The following is a 6,760-nucleotide window of genomic DNA, read 5'->3' on the forward strand; positions in this document are numbered from 1 at the left end:
AGGGGAGGTGCAAGGCAGGGCTGGAGGGAGGATTAAAAAGGGCACCAGGAATCTTGGGATGGAATTGTTATTATATTGATTTTGGTGATGGTTTCATGGGTGTATAAATATGTCAAAAGTTATTAAATAATGCACTTTAAATATGCACAGTTTATTGTATGTCAATTACACATCAATAAAGCTATTTAACATAAAACAAAGTGGGTACAGCAGTCAACACCAGTACAGAAATGGGAACACAAATAAAACTAGGAGCTGTTCTATTTAGAAGCCAGCAAGAGTTTTATAAAACTTTCTACAGATGGTTCCAGAGCTAGTTCCGGCACCCTTTCATGGGTGCTGCGTGGCACATATTTCTTTTAGTCAAAACGATTCAAAGGTCGTTTGACTTGTGAGAATAATGTATTAACCACTAAAAACACTGAAAGATGCTTTATGGAGGCATAGTGCAAAGTCGGACAGGTTGTAGACCTGAATTCTGAGCTGAGTTTCCTTGGGGCAGGGAGGGGGGATGGCTTTCTGTCTTCTTGCTTGCCTGTCATAACCACAAAAACCAAAAGGGACAACTGGTGTCACTGACTGTAAGACTGACAGCTCCCCACCCCCAGGCCTCTCTTCTTTCAAAAGCTCTGTCACCTGCTGCTGTTGTATTTAGATGAGCAAAGTGAAATCCACACATGCCAAAACACCCCCAGTGGGAAAGCCTTCAGGTACAGTTAAGGTGGTTTCCGCCACTCCGCCACCCCCCCCCCCCCCGCCCCCCAGTGCCATTAAAGCTCAGGCCTTCACTAATCTGTAGTGACAGAAAGCAGAGCAGTGGTTTTCTGGGGCTGGGTTGGGACCCGGGTGGGTGGGTGTTTCGTAGGTGGGCATTGGAAGTGTTCTGTGTCTTGCTTGTCGTGGTGGTTTCATGGGGGGAAGTATCTGTTAGAATTCCCCACATTTTATGCTTTAAGTGCGTACGGTTTATTTTCTGTTAATTATACCACAGTAAAGTTGCTATTTTAGAAATTCCACACGTTTCTGCCCTCGGCTCTCAGAAATGAGAATATAGTGGCCCTGAACGCACACAGCCCAATTAGGTTTTGATGAAACGATCACATCTTTGCCTCCCTGCATAGTTTTTCTCAGGTGACAAGAATAAAATCACTTTTTCAGTGCTGTTTCAACCATAGGCATACAGATTAGTTTTTATCGTTAAACGTGGACATTATTTATTTACATCTGTATTTCTGAGGACACATTCCAGTGTGAAATGGAGGCAGTTTAATAAAATATGAAAAAAAGTGTGATCATTAGGTGAGTTGTCAAACGTGTAAGCTCTGGGGCGGGGGCTACTGTAACGTCCAGCTGGAACCTCTCAAGCACAGTGATGTCACATAGTAAATCCTTGTTTACTTGTCAGTTGACTGAATCTATGCATTTTTTTCCTAATTGTTCTGAATCAACCCTGTTAAGCAACCACTCTGCTCCTTGATCCCGGCAAAGACGCACATAAGTCCTTTATTAGCAGTCACGGAAAATGTCCTCACCGTCACCTTGACCCCCTCCTTCTGTGCTCAGGTCTTTTCTGTGTGTTTGCTGTCAGTGTGGATGAGCTGACGGGTGTGGGGTGCCTGTCACCCCTACTTGTCTGGAACAGGCACACTGCGGTCTCTCTCCTCCCTTTCCCTCGTGTGTAAGGCATCAGTTAGTTCCAAATTACTCATTAACAAGCCTAAATCTTTCCGGATTTGATTTTCCTACGGTGACCGAAGTGAGTCATTCACAGGCATGTGTATGAGTTTCCTGAACAGATTAGAATCAAAGGGTTTCAAATTCTCAATTTTTAAGATCCTTTCTATGATAATTGAATACGTGGTAGAAAGGGCTCCATTATTGAGCCCTGGCCTGTGTCTGCAGAGGACAGCTGCTTGTGTGTGACAGCACATTAATCCTGAGCTCCAAGTCAAGCCTCATCAGCTCTCCCCGCTCCTTCCCACTTAGCAGGTACGCTTTGTCCTCTCAAGGTTTATCAATTATTGACTTTATAAATGACTTTGCTCAATAAACAAGCATAATGAGGTAATTGACTTACTCTTAAGCAATGTATGAGTACTCCAGATGCATCAGTAGGATAGAGATCACTGCCATAGAAATCAAGCCTGTGGTGCTGGTAATTTTTAATTGGGAGATTCAGGTTGGAAAGAGAAGGCTGTTCACTTTGGATGCCTAGCTCCCCATCAAAAAGGGGCTCCGATTTTGGTAACTCTTCTCACTGAATGTCTGTATTTTTATCAGCAGCCAAATATTGTGTCCTAAGCAAAAGCAGCCAAGAATATAAATAAAATGAGTTTTACATTAAAAAAAAATTATTTGAATGTGTGCTTCTCTCCGGCAGAATTCTTATCTGTTCATTTAAATGTCATTCATGTTTTCTACTCCCAGCAAATGTTCCTTTTAAAAAGGAAAGTTATTTTAAAACATGTCATTCAATTCAGGCACATTTGGTAAGTGGAGAGTCTGGTACCAGTAATTATTTGATCTTTAAACGTCTGGTGAATAAACTACTTGTTAATTTTTGACAGTTACTCGAAACATGTTCAAGGCAAGTCAAGGAAGTGATGAGATCTGCCTTCGGTGGTCGTCAAGTGACACAGCGGGACCTCATACAGGGACAGCCAGCTTTCTGGGTGGTGGCTGGGAAGGGACTGGGGGGCTGAGGGACAGGGAAGCAAGCAGGGAGCAATTCATGCGGGCAGGAAGATGAAACCGGGTGTGGCAGGACTGGGGACTGTGTTTTGACCTTTCTTGTCCGGCTCACCAAGTCCCAGCCCTAGATTATGAAACATGTTCTGGAAATTATTTCCAGAGGGCACACGTCCCTTTGGTGACAGCTTATTTCTGGATTCCCGGTGCAAATGCCTGGACTCTGATGACATTCAGGGGTGTGTTTCACGGCACATCATCTGATTAGTCGCTTAAGTGTAAGGACTGTCCCGCTGGCTTCAGGTCAGAGCACGTGAGTGTGGGAGCAGAATAACTTGTTTATTTCCCCCAGGCTCATCTCACAGACCGTGAAGTCAGGGCCTCTCTCCTTTCTTGGGTGTCGCCCTTTGTGGATGTCCCCAGCTCTTTGGAAATGACATTCTCTGGCTTTTCCTAGGGAAACAGCCTGTAAAGCAGAGCTCTTCGAGGCTCCTTATGGTGACATGGGAGCTTTGTGGCTGGAGAGATGATTCCAATCCCCTCTGTAAAATCTCGGAATACAGAGTGTGTCTTTAATAGCAAATAAGCTATTAAAAAAAAAAAAGAAAAAGAAAAAGCTAGTAAAAAAAAATGTCCTTGTTTGTTTACGAGCAAACAAGCACTTTTGTTCCTCTTTGATTCTAAGGTGGGGTCCGTGACCTCGCGGGCAGGGCGTCTCGGGAGGGCAGTGGTTACACTAAGAGGCAGGCCAGTGTGCTTAAGTCAGGCTTGCCTCACTGTGCTCATCTTTGAAGTGGGGGTAATAATAGGAACCCACTCTGGAACTTTGGGGACGCTTGAGTGAGATTGTGTATGTACAGCAGTTCGTACGGAATGGTGTGCATTCGGTTCATCTTAGCTTCCTGTCACTGTTGTCCATCTTCATTTCACGTGACAAGAGTGGGAGCTGGGGCGTCTGCTCCCTGCTTTGGTAGAGGCGGGTGGGGTGGGGGAGTTAAGTTTCTGAGTCCCCTCCGAGGCTGGGGGCTGTGCTGCAGCTCAGCAATCTTGTTCTGATTCAGGGTACTGCCCGAACTCAGTGCGTGACCTCGCAGACATCGGGAAGCTGAGCCTACGTTCCTTCCTCGAATATGCTTGAGAGCTCAGCTCCTCTATATTCTGTGCATACACTCGATGCTGGGAACACCTGTGCTTCACCTGCCCGATATTTGCTCGTGAAGCAGTGGCCCTTGCCTGCAGGCTGAGAGCAGTCCCAGGCAGGGCTGTCAGTTAACCAACACAGGGCCCCTCTAGAAGGTTCAGCCCTCTTTCCCGTCACCACATATCCATGCATCCCTAAGTCTTTGTTCCTTTAAAGAACGAAAGACCTCGTTTGACCTGTGGTCATATGCATGCCCCACGCACACCCCACTCCCACGCCGCATGGTCTAGCTGCTGCAGATGTCGGCGGCTGGCAGCCTCGCTGAGGCCTGGACACCTCCGCTGGCAGCTGCATGCGAGGAGAGGAGCCGCTTACAGAATGCCCCCACCTCTCTCCCAACAGGTAGCTGGCCCAGGCCAGTTCCAAAGCCTCCAAGCCTCATTTCTTCACTTTCACCGAAATGCTATCTAATTCCGGGAGTCTTCCTTGGTGGACTTAAGCAAGCGGAAGCCTGCAGAGTCCCTGGAGCCCTGGTAAGGGCCCTGTGAGCAAGCAGGTCTCCAGTTCCTACAGCTCTTTGGGACCAGCCTGGTCAGTCTAGCCCTGGAGTGTCCAGTCTCATCCTAAGGGACAAGATGGGCAGAGTGGGGTTGGCATGGGGCTGGCCGGAGGAGAATAGGGAAGAATCCAGAAGGCAGTAGGTTGAGATTGGACCTTTTGCCACCTGGGGACCATTGAGATGCAATGATGACCCTTCCGCCAACCACGCCTGTGTCTTCCCCACTCTGGAGCACATCTGGGGACAGGGTGTCAAGCAAATCCATGTTTGGCAAATAATCTTTCAGTCTTCCAGACATGCTCCCCCAAAACAGGAGTCTAAGGTGACTTGGGAGCCTTTAGTGTGTAAAACAATCATACTGTGATTTTAATGTGTGAAAGTCACAGTCTCAGGCGTCCCGTTGCTTTGGTGCCACCAACACTGTGCTCCGGTCTCTAGTCACTTGGCAAACCTCACGTGCGCCACGATGATCCATGGGTTTTCCATCCAGTGTGCTCTGACACATCAGTGGGGTCAGTGGTTCCTCTCGGGGGGGGGGAAGAGGGGAAGAGGAAATGGGAGACGTATGTCCTGACACCTTGTTTGTCTTAGTGGCACGTTGGGAGAGAAGTTAAAGTGTGTTGCAGTGTGGACATGTCCAGGTCCAGCAGTGAACCAGGTTGGCGTTTCATGTCTTGTGAGGTCGTCCACTTACGCTGACTCAGAATCCTTGTTACGGTCGTTGCCACTGTGAGCAGCTGGCTTCTTCCTATTTGAAGACCTAAGGGGTGAGTTCGAGTTTTTAGCAACACTGTCCAGCTTCAGGGAATTTCGTGAGAGCTTCGTTTGGGGAATGGCCGAGAGGGCTCACCGGTTTCAAGGCCTTTGTGAAAGCCGGCCGGCACGTTCTGCTCTATCCCAGCATCGGGGTGGTCCGGTTTCGAGCAAGAGAGGTGAAACGGGTGGGAGGGGCAGGTGCGCTCCAAAGGAGACAAAGGACTGTAAAACCCTGGCTGTGTACGCTCCCCTGTGATGGGAGATGCTCACGGCAGCTAGCTCTCCCGTCAACCTCCACGCAGAGTTGGCCCCCAAACCACGGCGCACTGTGAGAGGCGCTCTCTGCCCTCGGCATCATCAAGGCCAAATCACACTCCGATCTCGTAAGGACCGACCCTGACTGCAGATGTATGGGTGTGCACTTGAGAGTGGAGGCAGGAGAGAGGAGGAGAAAGACGAGAAAACCAGTACAGGCCTTCTGGTCGAAGGCTTACCTCTTTCGGACCCAGCTTCTCATAGCTCTTAATAAAACGCGCCTTTCTATGTTTATCTGTGTCTTCACCTGTTTAACGTCCAGCTTCTCCATCGCCCTGGGAGCTCCACGAAGCAGAGGACGTGCCTCCCGTCCCCAGCCCTAGTGCAGTGTCCGACTTTCAATAAGCGTTCAGTGAAAATGCTTAGTGCATGCATACATGCATGTTCCTGCTCCCATACGGAGACCATGATTTCCGGAAGAAGAAAAATGGTAGCAGAAGACATCACCCTTGGGAAGTTTGGTGGGGACCTTGTATCGATGCAGCAACCCTTGGTACAGGAGTATGCTTCTGGGGTGGGAGGTGGGGCTTCTCTTAGCAAATTAATCAGATGGACGTGCTGAGTCTCATGTGAAAGTGGCTGGTAAAAACTCAGAAAAGGAAGATGAGAGCTGGCTGGAAGATGAGAGCTGGAGTGTGAATGCTGAGCTGAGTACAGAAATACCCGGGCAACCCCTTCTGATTCATTCACACATTATCACATGATGGCCTTGGCCTTGATGAGGTTGGCTGAATCAACAAGCAGGGCAGTCCCTCCTCTCAGCCCGCGCTATACGTCCCTGCCGTCCAGCGGGGCTGGGCGAGTGTGGCGTGCTCTGCACTTCAGACATGAGGTGACCTTGGGGAGCCTCCCCTCACCTGCTCCAGACCATGTGAGAACCGCTGTCCTGGTCCTTAGATTGTAGACAGTGCAGTTCCCACACAGAATCAAAGTCTCAGCTGTTCCCAACATACTCTCATGCTCAGTTTTTTTGTTTTGTTTTATTTTGTTTTGTTTTGGTTGATAAAATGTTCGTTTTTGTGACTCAGTAGGTGCAAGGAAAACGTGTCATTCTCGCTGGCCGCGCACACCTTCGGAAGCGCTTTTCCACAGAGGAATTTTCTGCCGGGTGGGTCTGTGCCTTCTCAGCGTAGAAGCCGGAGCCGGCTTTCCCAGCCTCCTCTTGAATTTGGGGTGTGAGCACGTGACCCAGGCTCCGCCGGCCGGATTCGTGGACACCGGGCTTGGAGTTACATGCTGGTGATGAAAGCAGCAGGCTTTAGGGAGCACACTCTGGGGAGGGTGGCGTTCTATACATCCGT

At 48.9% G+C, this 6,760-nt stretch overlaps 1 protein-coding gene across 2 annotated transcripts in view; it reads left to right on the plus strand.

Annotated features, from left to right (window-relative positions):
- The window catches only part of RETREG1 (reticulophagy regulator 1), an 84,602-nt gene that overhangs the window by 20,446 nt on the left and 57,396 nt on the right, over window positions 1-6,760 (plus strand). The window contains exon 1 of one of the 2 annotated variants that reach the window (XM_011364103.2): window positions 1,841-1,989. The exons of the other annotated variant lie outside the window; for it this stretch is intronic. The gene's annotated coding sequence lies outside the window, so the exon portion shown is untranslated. Of the gene's footprint in view, window positions 1-1,840; window positions 1,990-6,760 lie in introns of those variants that run through there. 2 annotated transcript variants of the gene reach the window in all.

Source organism: Pteropus vampyrus, unplaced genomic scaffold (genome assembly GCF_000151845.1).
Source record: "Pteropus vampyrus isolate Shadow unplaced genomic scaffold, Pvam_2.0 Scaffold94, whole genome shotgun sequence".
Taxonomy (NCBI): Eukaryota; Metazoa; Chordata; class Mammalia; order Chiroptera; family Pteropodidae; genus Pteropus; species Pteropus vampyrus.